A 16320-nucleotide genomic window follows, 5' to 3' on the forward strand; every position below is an offset into this window, starting at 1 on the left:
AGGGCAGTAATACCATCTATAATTGATATCCTGCCCGATAATAGAATATAATAGCAAAGACTAGAATAGATTACAAATACAGAATAATATGAAAATATCTTATACCCTGTTATAAACCATTTATAACATCAATAATATCAATGGTTAATTATAATAACTGATAATATTAATGAATATTCATAAGTCAATGTACTGTCTTAACATTTGCCTTAACATTTTTCCACAATACACTATATATACACAACTATGTGGACACTCCTTCAAATTTGTCGATTCGGCTATTTCTGCCACACCGGTTGATGACAGGTTTATAAAATCGAGCACATAGCCATGCAATCCCCATATAAAAACATTGGCAGTAGAATGGCTTTACTGGAGAGCCCACTGACTTTCAATGTGGCACCGTCATAGGATGCCACCTTTCCAACAAGTCAGTTCGTCAAATTTCTGCCCTGCTAGAGCTGCCCCGGTCAACTGTAAGTGCTGTTGTTGTGGAAACGTCTAGGAGCAACAACAGTTCAGCCGCAAAGTGGTAGAACACAAAAGCTCACAGAGCACTACCTGCCCCAATGCATAGTGCCAACTGTAAAGTTTTGTAGAGGAGGAATAATGATATGGGGCTGTTTTTCATGGTTCGGGCCAGGCCCCTTATTTCCATTGAAGGACAAATCTTAACATTACAGCATACAATGACATTCTAGACGATTCTGTCCTTCCAACTTTGTGGCAACAGTTTGGGGAAGGCCCTTTCCTGTTTCTGCATGACAATGCCCCTGTGCACAAAGTGAGGTCCATACAGAAATGGTTTGTTGAGAATGGTGTGGAAGAATTTGACTGGCCTGCACAGAGCCCTGACCTCAACCACATCGAACACCTTTGGGATGAATTGGAACACCGACTGCGAGCCAGGCCTAGTTTCCCAAAATCAGTGCCCGACCTCACTAATGCTCATGTGGCTGAATGGAATCAAGTCCCTGTAGCAATGTTCCAACATCTAGTGGAAAGCCTTCCCAGAAGAGTGGAGGGTGTTATAGCAGCAAAGTGGGGATCAACTCCATATTAATGCCCATGATTTTAGAATGAGATGTTTGACAAGCAGGTGTCCACATACCTTTGGTCATGTTGTGTACATGTGGAACAGGGGATATAATGTGGTTGATCAACTCCCAACACTGTTCTGTACCATGTTTCTGGCTCTCTGGGGACGGAAATGGCTGGGCACTTCAACCCCCCCAGAACGTGGGTACTATAACAATGCCAAACACATGGTCTGTTATTAAAGGCAGCATGTGTCACACACACACACACACACACACACACACACACACACACACACACACACACACACACACACACACACACACACACACACACACACACACACACACACACACACACACACAACAGTATATTTAGTTCCACCACCTCAGCAGGATAGGAGTGTGTCATTGATGATTCTCCCACAGAAACAAAAGCAGGGACACACACACAACATGAGTTTGAACTGCCAGTTCCCGTTACCGATAGTAAATTACATCGTGACCTCACATGGAGATATTGTCTGGCACAATGAACATACAAGGTGTCTTTCCTCTCCCCCAGACAAGACACGACACGACACGACACGACACACACACACACACACACACACACACACGCACACGCACACGCACACGCACACGCACACACACACACATAGAGAGAATACACATACGGAACCACACTAGAGAAAGACTTAGACATGGTACATGGTATTCACATGTAATTGAGAATGAGAATGAATGTTCATTCAATGTTCCGTATTGCGTGACTGTCTGAAAGTGAACAGTAGAATGGGGTCTTTAGGTCAATGTGAGAGTGCTCTATGTCAATGTGAGAGTGCTCTATGTCAATGTGAGAGTGCTCTGTCAATGTGAGTGTGTTCTATGTCAATGTGAGAGTGCTCTATGTCAATGTGAGAGTGCTCTATGTCAATGTGAGAGTGCTCTATGTCAATGTGAGAGTGCTCTGTGTCAATGTGAGAGTGCTCTGTCAATGTGAGAGTGTTCTATGTCAATGTGAGAGTGTTCTATGTCAATGTGAGAGTGCTCTATGTCAATGTGAGAGTGCTCTGTCAATGTGAGAGTGTTCTATGTCAATGTGAGAGTGCTCTATGTCAATGTGAGAGTGCTTTATGTCAATGTGAACATGTTCTATATGAATGTGAGAGTGCTCTATGTCAATGTGAGAGTGGTCTGTCAATGTGAGAGTGTTCTATGTCAATGTGAGAGTGTTCTATGTCAATGTGAGAGTGCTCTATGTCAATGTGAACATGTTCTATATGAATGTGAGAGTGCTCTATGTCAATGTGAGAGTGCTCTATGTCAATGTGAACATGTTCTATATGAATGTGAGAGTGCTCTATGTCAATGTGAGAGTGCTCTATGTAAATGTGAGAGTGCTCTATGTCAATGTGAGAGTGCTCTGTCAATGTGAGAGTGTTCTATGTTAATGTGAGAGTGTTCTATGTCAATGTGAGAGTACTCTATGTCAATGTGAGAGTGCTCTATGTCAATGTGAGAGTGCTCTATGTCAATGTGAACATGTTCTATATGAATGTGAGAGTGCTCTATGTCAATGTGAGAGTGCTCTATGTAAATGTGAGAGTGCTCTATGTCAATGGGAGAGTGTTCTATGTCAATGTGAGAGTGTTCTATGTCAATGTGAGAGTGTTCTATGTCAATGTGAGAGTGCTCTATGTCAATGTGAACATGTTCTATGTCAATGTGAGAGTGCTCTATGTCAATGTGAGAGTGCTCTATGTCAATGTGAGAGTGCTCTATGTCAATGTGAGAGTGCTCTATGTCAATGTGAACATGTTCTATATGAATGTGAGAGTGCTCTATGTCAATGTGAGAGTGCTCTATGTCAATGTGAGAGTGCTCTATGTCAATGTGAGAGTGCTCTATGTCAATGTGAACATGTTCTATGTCAATGTGAACATGTTCTATGTCAATGTGAGAGTGCTCTATGTCAATGTGAGAGTGCTCTATGTCAATGTGAGAGTGCTCTATGTCAATGTGAGAGTGCTCTGTCAATGTGAGAGTGTTCTATGTCAATGTGAGAGTGTTCTATGTCAATGTGAGAGTCCTCTATGTCAATGTGAGAGTGCTCTGTCAATGTGAGAGTGCTCTGTCAATGTGAGAGTGTTCTATGTCAATGTGAGAGTGCTCTATGTCAATGTGAGAGTGCTCTATGTCAATGTGAACATGTTCTATATGAATGTGAGAGTGCTCTATGTCAATGTGAGAGTGCTCTATGTCAATGTGAGAGTGCTCTATGTCAATGTGTGAGTGCTCTATGTCAATGTGAGAGTGCTCTGTGTCAATGTGAGAGTGCTCTATGTCAATGTGAGAGTGCTGTAGGTCCATGTGAGCATGTTCTATGTCAATGTGAGCGTGTTCTATGTCAATGTAAGAGTGTTCTATGTCAATGTGAGAGTGCTCTATGTCAATGTGAGAGTGCTCTAGGTCCATGTGAGAGTGCTGTATGTCAATGTGAGCGTGTTCTATGTCAATATGAGCGTGTTCTATGTCAATGTAAGAGTGCTCTATGTCAATGTGAGAGTGCTCTATGTCAATGTGAGAGTGCTCTATGTCAATGTGAACATGTTCTATGTCAATGTGAACATGTTCTATGTCAATGTGCGAGTGCTCTATGTCAATGTGAGAGTGCTCTATGTCAATGTGAGAGTGCTCTATGTCAATGTGAGAGTGCTCTGTCAATGTGAGAGTGTTCTATGTCAATGTGAGAGTGTTCTATGTCAATGTGAGAGTCCTCTATGTCAATGTGAGAGTGCTCTGTCAATGTGAGAGTGCTCTGTCAATGTGAGAGTGTTCTATGTCAATGTGAGAGTGCTCTATGTCAATGTGAGAGTGCTCTATGTCAATGTGAACATGTTCTATATGAATGTGAGAGTGCTCTATGTCAATGTGAGAGTGCTCTATGTCAATGTGAGAGTGCTCTATGTCAATGTGTGAGTGCTCTATGTCAATGTGAGAGTGCTCTGTGTCAATGTGAGAGTGCTCTATGTCAATGTGAGAGTGCTGTAGGTCCATGTGAGCATGTTCTATGTCAATGTGAGCGTGTTCTATGTCAATGTAAGAGTGTTCTATGTCAATGTGAGAGTGCTCTATGTCAATGTGAGAGTGCTCTAGGTCCATGTGAGAGTGCTGTATGTCAATGTGAGCGTGTTCTATGTCAATATGAGCGTGTTCTATGTCAATGTAAGAGTGTTCTATGTCAATGTGAGAGTGCTGTATGTCAATGTAAGAGTGCTGTATGTCAATGTGAGCGTGTTCTATGTCAATGTGAGAGTGTTCTATGTCAATGTGATTGTGCTCTATGTCAATGTGAGCGTGTTCTATGCCAATGTGAGCGTGTTCTATGTCAATGTGAGAGTGTTCTATGTCAATGTAAGAGTGCTGTATGTCAATGTAAGAGTGCTCTATGTCAATGTGAGAGTGTGTTTGATTGTAAATCTTGTAATGACGAGTCAAAAACAAAGTGATGGAGTGTGTTCAGAGCAATGCATTATAGAGAGATATATATTTCTTTGTCTATTCACTCTTTATTCTCTGCTATCCCATGCATGTGTGTTTGAGTGGGCTATAAACTACATAGCTTTCAGTCATCAATGTACTTTATACTCAGGGGGCTGTGTGTGTGTGTGTGTGTGTGTGTGTGTGTGTGTGTGTGTGTGTGTGTGTGTGTGTGTGTGTGTGTGTGTGTGTGTGTGTGTGTGTGTGTGTGTGTGTGTGTGTGTGTGGGGACATGTTACGGGCTGAAGGAGTGTGTGTGGTACACTTGAGTCCCACCCTGGCCACATCAATCAACAGCCTCTTCTTGTTCCCCCCAGCAAATGTAAAATAGACCCAGTAAGCAAAATCACTGGAAAGATGTCTAAAATATGTATTTTCCAGACATTAAAGTTAAGTTCTGAATGAAAGGTGAAAATACATATTTTCCGGACGTGTAAAATACGTATTTCCGGATGTGGAAAATATTTATTTTCGGGACGTTGAAATCAGGTACATTTTCGGTTCTGAATGAAAGTTGAAAAGAAGTCATGTTTGTGTAACGGTCGTCGGATAAAGAAGGATCGGACCAAAGCGCAGCGTGGTAAGTGTTCATGCTTTTACAACTGAACACTAATAACAAAAATAACAAAGAGAATGAACGAAAACCGAAACAGTCCTGTCAGGTGCAGAAACACAAAACAGAAAATAACTACCCAACAAAACACAGGTGGGAAAAGGCTACCTAAGTATGGTTCCCAATCAGAGACAACGATAGACAGCTGTCCCTGATTGAGAACCACACCCGGCCAAAACAAAGAAATACAAAACATAGAAAAATGAACATAGAATGCCCACCCAAATCACACCCTGACCAAACCAAAATAGAGACATAAAAAGCTCTCTACGGTCATGGTGTGACAGTTTGGACCAAATCAAGGCTGGTCTAGACTTGATCAAGGCTGGTCTAGACCAAACAAAATCTGAACCAAACATAGACGATTTTTCGCATATGCCACTGGTTGATAGAAATTCTCATTGTTTAGGGAAAGAATTATGTGAGGTTGTATGTGTTGTTGGAGGTGCCTTTTGGTCAGTTTAGCTAAGAAAACGCCTCCCTCCTCAATCTGCCACCATAGGCGGCCGCCTAATCCTGCCTAATGAGTGGGCTGGCCCTGCATAGTACAGTATTGTGTACAGTATGTGTGTGTGTGTGACGCTGTGTGTGGGGGGGGTGTGTGTGTGTGTGACGCTGTGTGTGGGGGGGATGTGTGTGTGTGTGACGCTGTGTGTGAGGGGGATGTGTGTGTGTGTGACGCTGTGTGTGAGGGGGATGTGTGTGTGTGTGACGCTGTGTGTGGGGGGGATGTGTGTGTGTGTGACGCTGTGTGTGAGGGGGATGTGTGTGTGTGTGACGCTGTGTGTGAGGGGGATGTGTGTGTGTGTAACGCTGTGTGTGGGGGGGATGTGTGTGTGTGTGACGCTGTGTGTGGGGGGGATGTGTGTGTGTGTGACGCTGTGTGTGGGGGGGATGTGTGTGTGTGTGTGTGACGCTGTGTGTGGGGGGGATGTGTGCGAATGTGAAGTAGTGTATATATATGTCTTTCTGTTGAGTAGTAGAATCCCCCTTCCTCTCCCACAGCAGGGGAGGGTAAGCGGGGGCAGACAGTCCTTAAGGATGTGTGTTTGTGATTGTGTGACAGTGTGTGTGTAGAGGGTAATTACAGTGACTGGGCCTACTGTAATGAGAGGAGAGGGACTGAGAGAGAGAGAGAAGCGCTGCAGGGAGAGTGGAGTGAGTTCAGTTCTCATACTGCAGATATATATAGCATCCCTCTCATGGGTACAAGTCAAAAAAGATTCCTGTCATTCCTACTTCACACAAACACATCTACTGTATACAGTACAGGCTCAAGTGACGCCCACACATACACACTGGAAAAATACATTAAAGAGTGACTACCCCTAAAAACCAACGAATCCCTTGGAAAACAGTGTATGTGGCATCAAACATGTATTCTAGTGTCAAAACTGACTACAAAGTGAAAATAGGATCATTTTGGTGATAAAGTCAGTCTTGTCTAAAACGGAGTTTGGGACCTCAGTGCGTCACAACGAGTAAATGAAGGTTGGGTTTGGATTACAATTATGTCAACAAATCATGCCCCCTTCTGCCAAGCTCCACGTGCAAATCGCCCCTCCGCTCAATTTGCTTCCCTTCATTGAATGTGGGCTCCCTTGTTTCATCACCCCAAACAAACGCGCTCAAAGAATCGCTGGCGTTTGAGACTGAAAAGCCCTATAAGGATTGAGCATGCAATGCATGCTTCCAGCAGGATGCACAGCCAACAACTATGGTTTGCATGCCCTGCCGAAGGACCCTATCATGCGGAATAGGTGGTTGGACTTCATTGGTCCCCAGTGGTGGAGAGTATACTGGTAGCTAGACTATAGACCCCTTGATATTAATCTGGTTATGTATATTTTCATCATCATTATCATCGCTAGCATAGCATAGTCACTTTTATAATGTTTACATACTGCTTTACTCATCTCATATGTATTTACTGTATTCTATTCTACTGTATTTTAGTCAACGCCATTCCGACATTGCTCGTCCTAATATTTATATATTTCTTAACTCCATTCTTTTACTTTAGATTTGTGTGTATTGTTGAGAATTGTTAGATACTACTGCACTGTTGGAGCTAGGAACACAAGCATTTCGCTACACCCGCAATAACATCTGCCAAATATGTGTATGCGACCCAAAAAAATAGGACTTTGATTTGATGTTTGCTAGCTAGCTACAAACTAGCTAGCTAATTACCTAACTAGTTGGCTAGCTAGCGAATGTTAGCCTACCTCAATACAACTTGGATTTGGCTTGGAAACACAACAACATTTCAACAGAAGGCAAATTATTAGTAGGAAAACCGTTTGTCAAGATTGTGATGTCGCAGTATAACTTTAGCCAGCTAACTAAGATTGAGGGGACCACAGTATTTGATTGAAGAGACCACCGTAAAGTTGTTTCCTACAAATTATTTGCCTACTTTAGCAATGTAAAAGTATTTCCATGGCTCTCTAAGTTAGTGTAATTTAGACGAAACAGTCACATTAGTCTCCGAGGTGCAAACCATGTCTAGGACACAAACCACACCAGCCCAGGGCATCTATGTCTGGCTTCTTCACCTGCGGGATCGTCTGAGACCAGCCACCCGGACAAATGCTCACCTTTGATGGCCACTGGCATGCTGGAGTAGTGTGCTCTTCACGGATTAATCCCTGTTTCAACTGTACCAGGCAGATGGCAGACAGCATGTATGGCGTTGTGTGGGCGAGCGGTTTGCTGATGTCAACATTGTGAACTGAGTGCCCCATGGTGGCGGTGGGGTTATGGTATGGGCAGGTATAAGCTAAGGACAATGAACACAATTGCATTTTATCGATGACAATTTGAATGCACAGAGATACCTTGATAAGATCCTGAGGCTCATTGTTGTGCCATTTATCCGCCGCCTTCACCTTATGTTTCAGCATGATAATGCACAGCCCCATGTCACAAGGATCTGTCACAATTCCTGGAAGCTGAAAATGTCCCAGTTCTTCCATGGCCTGCATACTCACCAGACATATCACCCATTGAGCATGTTTGGGATGCTCTGGATTGACGTGTACGAGGCAAATGGTGGTTACACCAGATACTGACTGGTTTTCTGATCCATGATCCTACCTTTTTTTAAGGTATCTATGACCAACAGATGTGTATATGTATTCACAGTCATGTGAAATCCTTAGATCAGGGCATAATGAATTTATTTAAATTGAATGAATACCTAATATGAACTGTAATTCAGTAAAATCTTAGAAATTGTTGCGTCCTGAGTTTATACTGTATTTTTGTTCAGTGTATATCACCCTGTCACAGGCCCTCCCAGTCAACACCACATCATAAGATTACCTGCTTGTCACGGCCTGACCATAGAGAGCCTTTTTATTCTCTATTTTGGTTAGGTTGGGGTGTGACTAGGGTGGGTAATCTAGGTTGTTTTATTTCTATGTTGGCCTGGTATGGTTCCCAATCAGAGGCAGCTGTTTAGCGTTGTCTCTGATTGGGGATCATATTTAGGCAGCCATTTTCCCACTGTTTTTTTGTGGGATCTTGTTTATGTGTAGTTGCCTGTGAGCACTCCATAGCTTCACGTATCGCTTGCTTTTTATTGTTTTTGTGCGTTTCACGTCAATAAATTATGTGGAACCCATATCACGCTGCGCTTTGGTCCGAATGTTCTTACGACGATCGTGACACTGCTGCAGTTGTTTTGAGAGATGTCTAGGTTGTAGCTGAACATGCAGCAGAGAGAAGAACAGCAAGGGGGCCCTCATCAGTATCATGTAGACATGTCCTCACTGTGAGCATTCCCATGAATGGAACAGTCAGCGACATGTTGACAAGAATCCGGCCACCAACCTTCACCTGTCAGCTGCAACAGTTTTCACAGACTCATCATTCGCAAAAATACAGGTAACCCACTTCATTACTTTGATAACCAAACTGTGAAACATAATTTACAGTTGAACTCGGAAGTTTACATACACTTATGTTGGAGACATTAAAACCCATTTTTCAACCACTCCACACATTTCCTGTTAATTAACAAACTACAGTTTTAGCAAGTTGGTTAGGACATCTACTTTGTGCATGACACAAGTAATTTTCCCAACAATTATTTACAGACAGATTATTTCACACTGTATCACAATTCCAGTGGGTCAGAAGTTTACATACACTAAGTTGACTGTGCATTTAAACATTTTGGAAAATTATAGAAAATTTTGCACTCACGAGACTCCCAGTTACACAATAAATGTTATTTTTGTTCGATAAAGATTAGTTTTATAACCAAAAACCGCCATTTGGTTTGCGCGTTATGTTCAGAAAACCACAGGCTTGTTCCGGTCCTGAAAGGCAGACGAAAATTCCAAAAAGTATCCGTAATGTTCGCAGAAACATGTCAAACGTTTTTTATAATCAATCTTCAGGTTGTTTTTAACATACATAATCGATAATATTTCAACCGGACGGTAACCTATTCAATACTACAGAGAAAGAAAATGTCGAGCTACATCTCTCGCGCGCAGGAACTAATCAAAGGACACCTGACGCGTTTTGAAAAATCTCGCTAATTTTTCAAAATAAAAGCTTGAAACTATGTCTAAAGCCAAAAGTGTTGTTGTCACAGAAGAAGTTGACCGAGCTCTGAAATCAGTGGAATGCCCAGTGGAAGCAGAGAGATGATTGCTAAATGCGGAGAGAGTTGAAAAGAGAAGGCTGTTGTATAAAACACCTGTCTCCGGATTACATCTTCAAACTAAGGGCAACCATGGCATCCGTGACAGAGAGGGAGAAGCGTCCATCCATGTATACGGGTAAGAGTCTAGCTACATTTTCAGATATTATATGTTTCTAATTTGATAGAATGTCATTTTTATTGCAAGTTAAAGCGTACTGTTAGCTAGCTAGCTAACTTTAGCTGGCTGGCTCACTAGCTAACGTTACGTGTATGATCTGTGTAGTAATATTATTTGCATCTCAGGAAACTATTTGCATTGCTAGTTATAGCCTAATGTTAGCTAGCTAGCTAGCTAGCTGCAGATTCATGCATGGTGCATGGTAGTATGAGTTGGGATTATGGTTCATTGTTTAGCTAGCTATCTAGCTAGCTACATGTCTAAACAAAATACTCAACTATGAAGGTAACATTTTCACTGTGCCATTTACACCTTCTATGTCCTGTGCATGTGACAAATAATGTTTGATAAAGTCAGATTAGGATATAGGCCAAGGACTAGATAAAGTGTATTTTTACTACTACTTTTTGCTACTACTTTCACCACTTTTAGTCTTGAAATCTTTGGTTGTTTACTACACTACCTTACTCACTCTGTTTAGCACATGGCCTCACATGTGAATCCTTAAAGAGATGGGTGGGGCTAAGGCTTAAAAGGGTTGAAACGATGCGGAATGGGTGGAGCCAAAGAAGAGCTCTCCAGTAGGTGTCCCAAACATTCAAGGCCATTTACAGTTACAAGTTGATCAACTTTCAAGGCAGAATTACTTTCCCATTGTTCCTCAACTTCAGTGCATGATACACCATGTTCTAACTCTTGAGTCTCTACTTTATCCTATGTAAAAACAAACATTTAGGTGGTGGGTCACGTTTCATGATATCTGAAGTGAAATAGAAAGGGGAACGCAGTGATCAGGTTGGTTCCACCAAGCTAATCATAACCACCATCGAGAATGCAATAAGTGCTCTGTGTCTGTGTGTGTGTGTTTGTGTGACCGACCAGTATCTTTGATGAAGGGCCAGGAGGTGATCTACGACTGACATTCCCATCAATGGGGCGCTGGCAGAGACCTTACCTCCAGCCTCACCTCTTGCCCGCTCACCAACACTCGTCCATGGGGAGACTGTCTTGTAAATAGTACCTGTCTGTGTGTCAGATATATTACCTGTCCTGACTGGAAATAGAAGAGTGTGTGTGTGTTCACAGAAACATGTATGGAGACAGCACATGGAGACCTGCAAGATGATGTGATGAAGTCCAGACTGACGCGCGGGCTTGATACTGATGTCTCTGAATGGAGAGAAACCTGGAACTCTGACAGACAGGCTTGATACTGATGTCTCTGAATGGAGAGAGACCTGGCACTCTGACAGACAGGCTAGATACTGATGTCTCTGAATGGAGAGAGACCTGCCACTCTGACAGACAGGCTAGATACTGATGTCTCTGAATGGAGAGAGACCTGGCACTCTGACAGACAGGCTAGATACTGATGTCTCTGAATGGAGAGAGACCTGCCACTCTGACAGACAGGCTAGATACTGATGTCTCTGAATGGAGAGAGACCTGGCACTCTGACAGACAGGCTAGATACTGATGTCTCTGAATGGAGAGAGACCTGGCACTCTGACAGACAGGCTTGATACTGATGTCTCTGAATGGAGAGAGACCTGGCACTCTGACAGACAGGCTAGATACTGATGTCTCTGAATGGGGAGAGACCTGGCACTCTGACAGACAGGCTTGATACTGATGTCTCTGAATGGAGAGAGACCTGGCACTCTGACAGACAGGCTTGATACTGATGTCTCTGAATGGAGAGAGACCTGGCACTCTGACAGACAGGCTTGATACTGATGTCTCTGAATGGAGAGAGACCTGGCACTCTGACAGACAGGCTAGATACTGATGTCTCTGAATGGAGAGAGACCTGGCACTCTGAAAGACAGGCTTGATACTGATGTCTCTGAATGGAGAGAGACCTGGCACTCGGAATACTTGTTTTCTTTATTTTTTTTATTGAATGGTATCATTCAATATACGGAGGGAGGAACCATGTGAATTCTGCACCAGGATCAGGGCACGTCTGTTGTATACGGGACAGCACACAGGAAGGTATGACCACTCTGACATGTTCGCCAAGGTAGACCCGTTACCACCAGACAAAATGCTGATAGGCACAGTGTCTGTAACGGCTGGGAATGACAATGAAAGGTGCACATTGTTATATTGGCAGAACACTGCTTCTATGGTATTATGTAACGCGCCGTTTATCCTACATGGACCCGTTACGAAACGCTTCGTTTCGAATATCTACATCAATTCCACAGTTTGCATTCTTCTCATATTACTCTGTAGATCAGCCTGTAGTTCTTGAAGTCCACCTGCAGGAGGTTTGTTTGTGGTGACTGAGTGGGGAAAACAAGGTTCTGACAGATGGGTGTGTCTTGGTGCTGGGAAGGACACACCCAAGAAACACCCACATCAAACCACACCCCCAAGCTAACTCACGTTTGACTTCTGTCATGGCTGCCAGGAAAAACGAGGCCAAATCAGCGGATGCAGCTCCCCTTTCAAATAACATGAATTCTATTTTTTTGGAAGCAGAATGCTACATTAGTAGAAAGAAAGAAAGAAAGAGAGAGAGAGAGAGAGAGAGAGAGAGAGAGAGAGAGAGAGAGAGAGAGAGAGAGAGAGAGAGAGAGAGAGAGAGAGAGAGAGAGAGAGAGATCACTAAAACAATACAGAAATACACTACGGAAAAAGAAGGAACAGCACGTCAGAAATCAGCTCAATGTAATTGAAGACTCCATAGACTCTAACCAATTCTGGGAAAATTGGAAAACACTAAACAAACAACAACACGAAGAATTATCTATCCAAAATGGAGATGTATGGGTAAACCACTTCTCCAATCTTTTTGGCTCTATAACAAAGAATAAAGAACAAAAACATATACATGATCAAATACAAATCCTAGAATCAACTATTAAAGACTACCAGAACCCATTGGATTCTCCAATTACCTTGAATGAGTTACAGGACAAAATAAAAACCCTCCAACCCAAAAAGGCCTGTGGTGTTGATGGTATCCTTAATGAAATGATCAAATATACAGACAACAAATTCCAATTGGCTATACTAAAACTCTTTAACATCGTCCTTAGCTCTGGCATCTTCCCCAATATTTGGAACCAAGGACTGATCACCCCAATCCACAAAAGTGGAGACAAATTTGACCCCAATAACTACCGTGGAATATGCGTCAACAGTAACCTTGGGAAAATCCTCTGCATTATCATTAACAGCAGACTCGTACATTTCCTCAATGAAAACAATGTACTGAGCAAATGTCAAATTGGCTTTTTACCAAATTACCGTACAACAGACCATGTATTCACCCTACACACCCTAATTGACAACCAAACAAACCAAAACAAAGGCAAAGTCTTCTCATGCTTTGTTGATTTCAAAAAAGCCTTCGACTCAATTTGGCATGAGGGTCTGCTATACAAATTGATGGAAAGTGGTGTTGGGGGTAAAACATACGACATTATAAAATCCATGTACACAAACAACAAGTGTGCGGTTAAAATTGGCAAAAAACACACACATTTCTTCACACAGGGTCGTGGGGTGAGACAGGGATGCAGCTTAAGCCCCACCCTCTTCAACATATATATCAACGAATTGGCGCGGGCACTAGAACAGTCTGCAGCACCCGGTCTCACCCTACTAGAATCCGAAGTCAAATGTCTACTGTTTGCTGATGATCTGGTGCTTCTGTCACCAACCAAGGAGGGCCTACAGCAGCACCTAGATCTTCTGCACAGATTCTGTCAGACCTGGGCCCTGACAGTAAATCTCAGTAAGACCAAAATAATGGTGTTCCAAAAAAGGTCCAGTCACCAGGACCACAAATTCCATCTAGACACCGTTGCCCTAGAGCACACAAAAAACTATACATACCTCGGCCTAAACATCAGCACCACAGGTAACTTCCACAAAGCTGTGAACGATCTGAGAGACAAGGCAAGAAGGGCCTTCTATGCCATCAAAAGGAACATAAATTTCAACATACCAATTAGGATCTGGCTAAAAATACTTGAATCAGTCATAGAGCCCATTGCCCTTTATGGTTGTGAGGTCTGGGGTCCGCTCACCAACCAAGATTTCACAAAATGGGACAAACACCAAATTGAGACTCTGCATGCAGAATTCTGCAAAAATATCCCCCGTGTACAACGTAGAACACCAAATAATGCATGCAGAGCAGAATTAGGCCGATACCCACTAATTATCAAAATCCAGAAAAGAGCCGTTAAATTCTACAACCACCTAAAAGGAAGCGATTCCCAAACCTTCCATAACAAAGCCATCACCTACAGAGAGATGAACCTGGAGAAGAGTCCCCTAAGCAAGCTGGTCCTAGGGCTCTGTTCACAAACACAAACACACCCCACAGAGCCCCAGGACAACAGCACAATTAGACCCAACCAAATCATGAGAAAACAAAAAGATAATTACTTGACACATTGGAAAGAATTAACAAAAAAACAGAGCAAACTAGAATGCTATTTGGCCCTAAACAGAGAGTACACAGTGGCAGAATACCTGACCACTGTGACTGACCCAAACTTAAGGAAAGCTTTGACTATGTACAGACTCAGTGAGCATAGCCTTGCTATTGAGAAAGGCCGCCGTAGGCAGACATGGCTCTCAAGAGAAGACAGGCTATGTGCACACTGCCCACAAAATGAGGTGGAAACTGAGCTGCACTTCCTAACCTCCTGCCCAATGTATGACCATATTAGAGAGACATATTTCCCTCAGATTACACAGATCCACAAAGAATTTGAAAACAAATCAAATTTTGATAAACTCCCATATCTACTGGGAGAAATTCCACAGTGTGCCATCACAGCAGCAAGATTTGTGACCTGTTGCCACAAGAAAAGGGCAACCAGTGAAGAGCAGACGCCATTGTAGATACAGCCCATGTTTATGCTTATTTATTTTGACTTGTGTGCTTTAACCATTTGTACATTGTTACAGCACTGTATGTAGATGAGAGAGCATTTGTAATGTCTTTATTGTATTGAGACTTCTGTATGTGTAATGTTTACTGTTAATTTGATTGTTAGAGAGAAGAGAGAGAGAGGAAGAGAGAGAGAGAGAGAGAGAGAGAGAGAGAGAGAGAGAGAGAGAGAGAGAGAGAGAGAGAGAGAGAGAGAGAGAGAGAGAGAGAGAGAGAGAGAGAGAGAGAGAGAGAGAGAGAGAGAGAGAGAGAGAGAGAGAGAGAGTGTAGTTACAGTAGTAGGATGTGTCATTGCTGCAGGCAGTGCCTCTCAGCCTCCACTCTGTGTGGACAGGGAGAATAACAGACACGATCATCACCCACTACTCCGCACACAGTCCTGACTCAGACCATGTCGCTACAAGTCCAGTCAATCTTACTCCACACACACACAGTGACACGTTATAATTAACCACACACCCACACACAGGTCTCAAAGGAGAAACGATCGACTCACACCCATCATTACACAAGCCTCACTCATTATCACAAATTTCTCTCTCTCTGGGAGAGAGAGAGACTGGGAGAGAGAGAGACTGGGAGAGTGAGAGACTGGGAGAGTGAGAGACTGGGAGAGTGAGAGACTGGGAGAGTGAGAGAGACTGGGAGAGTGAGAGAGGGAGAGAGAGAGACTGGGAGAGAGAGAGAGAGAGACTGGGAGAGAGAGAGAGAGACTGGGAGAGAGAGAGAGAGAGAGAGAGAGAGAGAGAGAGAGAGAGACTGGGAGAGAGAGAGAGAGAGAGAGAGACTGGGAGAGAGAGAGTGAAGTGTGTGTGTGTATATGTGTAACAGACACAGTGAAGTAAAAACCATCAGAGTGGTAGAGGCTTACCTGTATCACACGTCTTCAGCCTGGTCAGTGGCAGGGACGTTGTAGAGCTTCAGTTGACCAACATATTACCACGTGTCTGTCTGTCTCTCTGTCTGTCTGTCTGCCTCCTGGAAGACAGAACATGGTCGACAACACGGTCAGTCTAGACTTGGGGTCAAAAGGCGTTCAACATTTTAGTCTGTGGTTACAACATGGTTGACATGTCATTCTACGGTGGAATGGTAATACAACAAACATTGCAGTCTGGGGTTCGCAAACGGTCAACATTTTAGTCTGTGGTCAAAACATGGTTAACTTGTCACTCTGTGGTTCATAAAGCCACAGTGTGAATCAGCACAAACATGCAGCACTGCCTTGGCTGGTGCTGTGGCCATCTGTGTCTGTGTGTGGCATGTGCTGCCTGTTCCCGAGTGACTCAAAGTGTTACCCCAGGGTCATGTGAACAAGAACAGGTGGCATTCTGGTACACCTCTTCCCACACACATACACACCGGTATGCA

General features: G+C 43.2%; 1 protein-coding gene across 1 annotated transcript in view; it reads right to left on the minus strand.

The window, feature by feature from the left end:
• LOC139561902 (lysine-specific demethylase 6B-like) overlaps positions 1-15949 on the minus strand; it is a 47396-nt gene extending 31447 nt beyond the window's left edge. Inside the window, exon 1 of the mRNA XM_071379315.1 lies at positions 15821-15949. The gene's annotated coding sequence lies outside the window, so the exon portion shown is untranslated. The remainder of the gene's footprint in view (positions 1-15820) is intronic.
• Between the last annotated feature and the right edge of the window lie 371 nt (positions 15950-16320).

This window comes from Salvelinus alpinus, chromosome 31, assembly GCF_045679555.1.
Source record: "Salvelinus alpinus chromosome 31, SLU_Salpinus.1, whole genome shotgun sequence".
Lineage (NCBI taxonomy): Eukaryota > Metazoa > Chordata > Actinopteri > Salmoniformes > Salmonidae > Salvelinus > Salvelinus alpinus.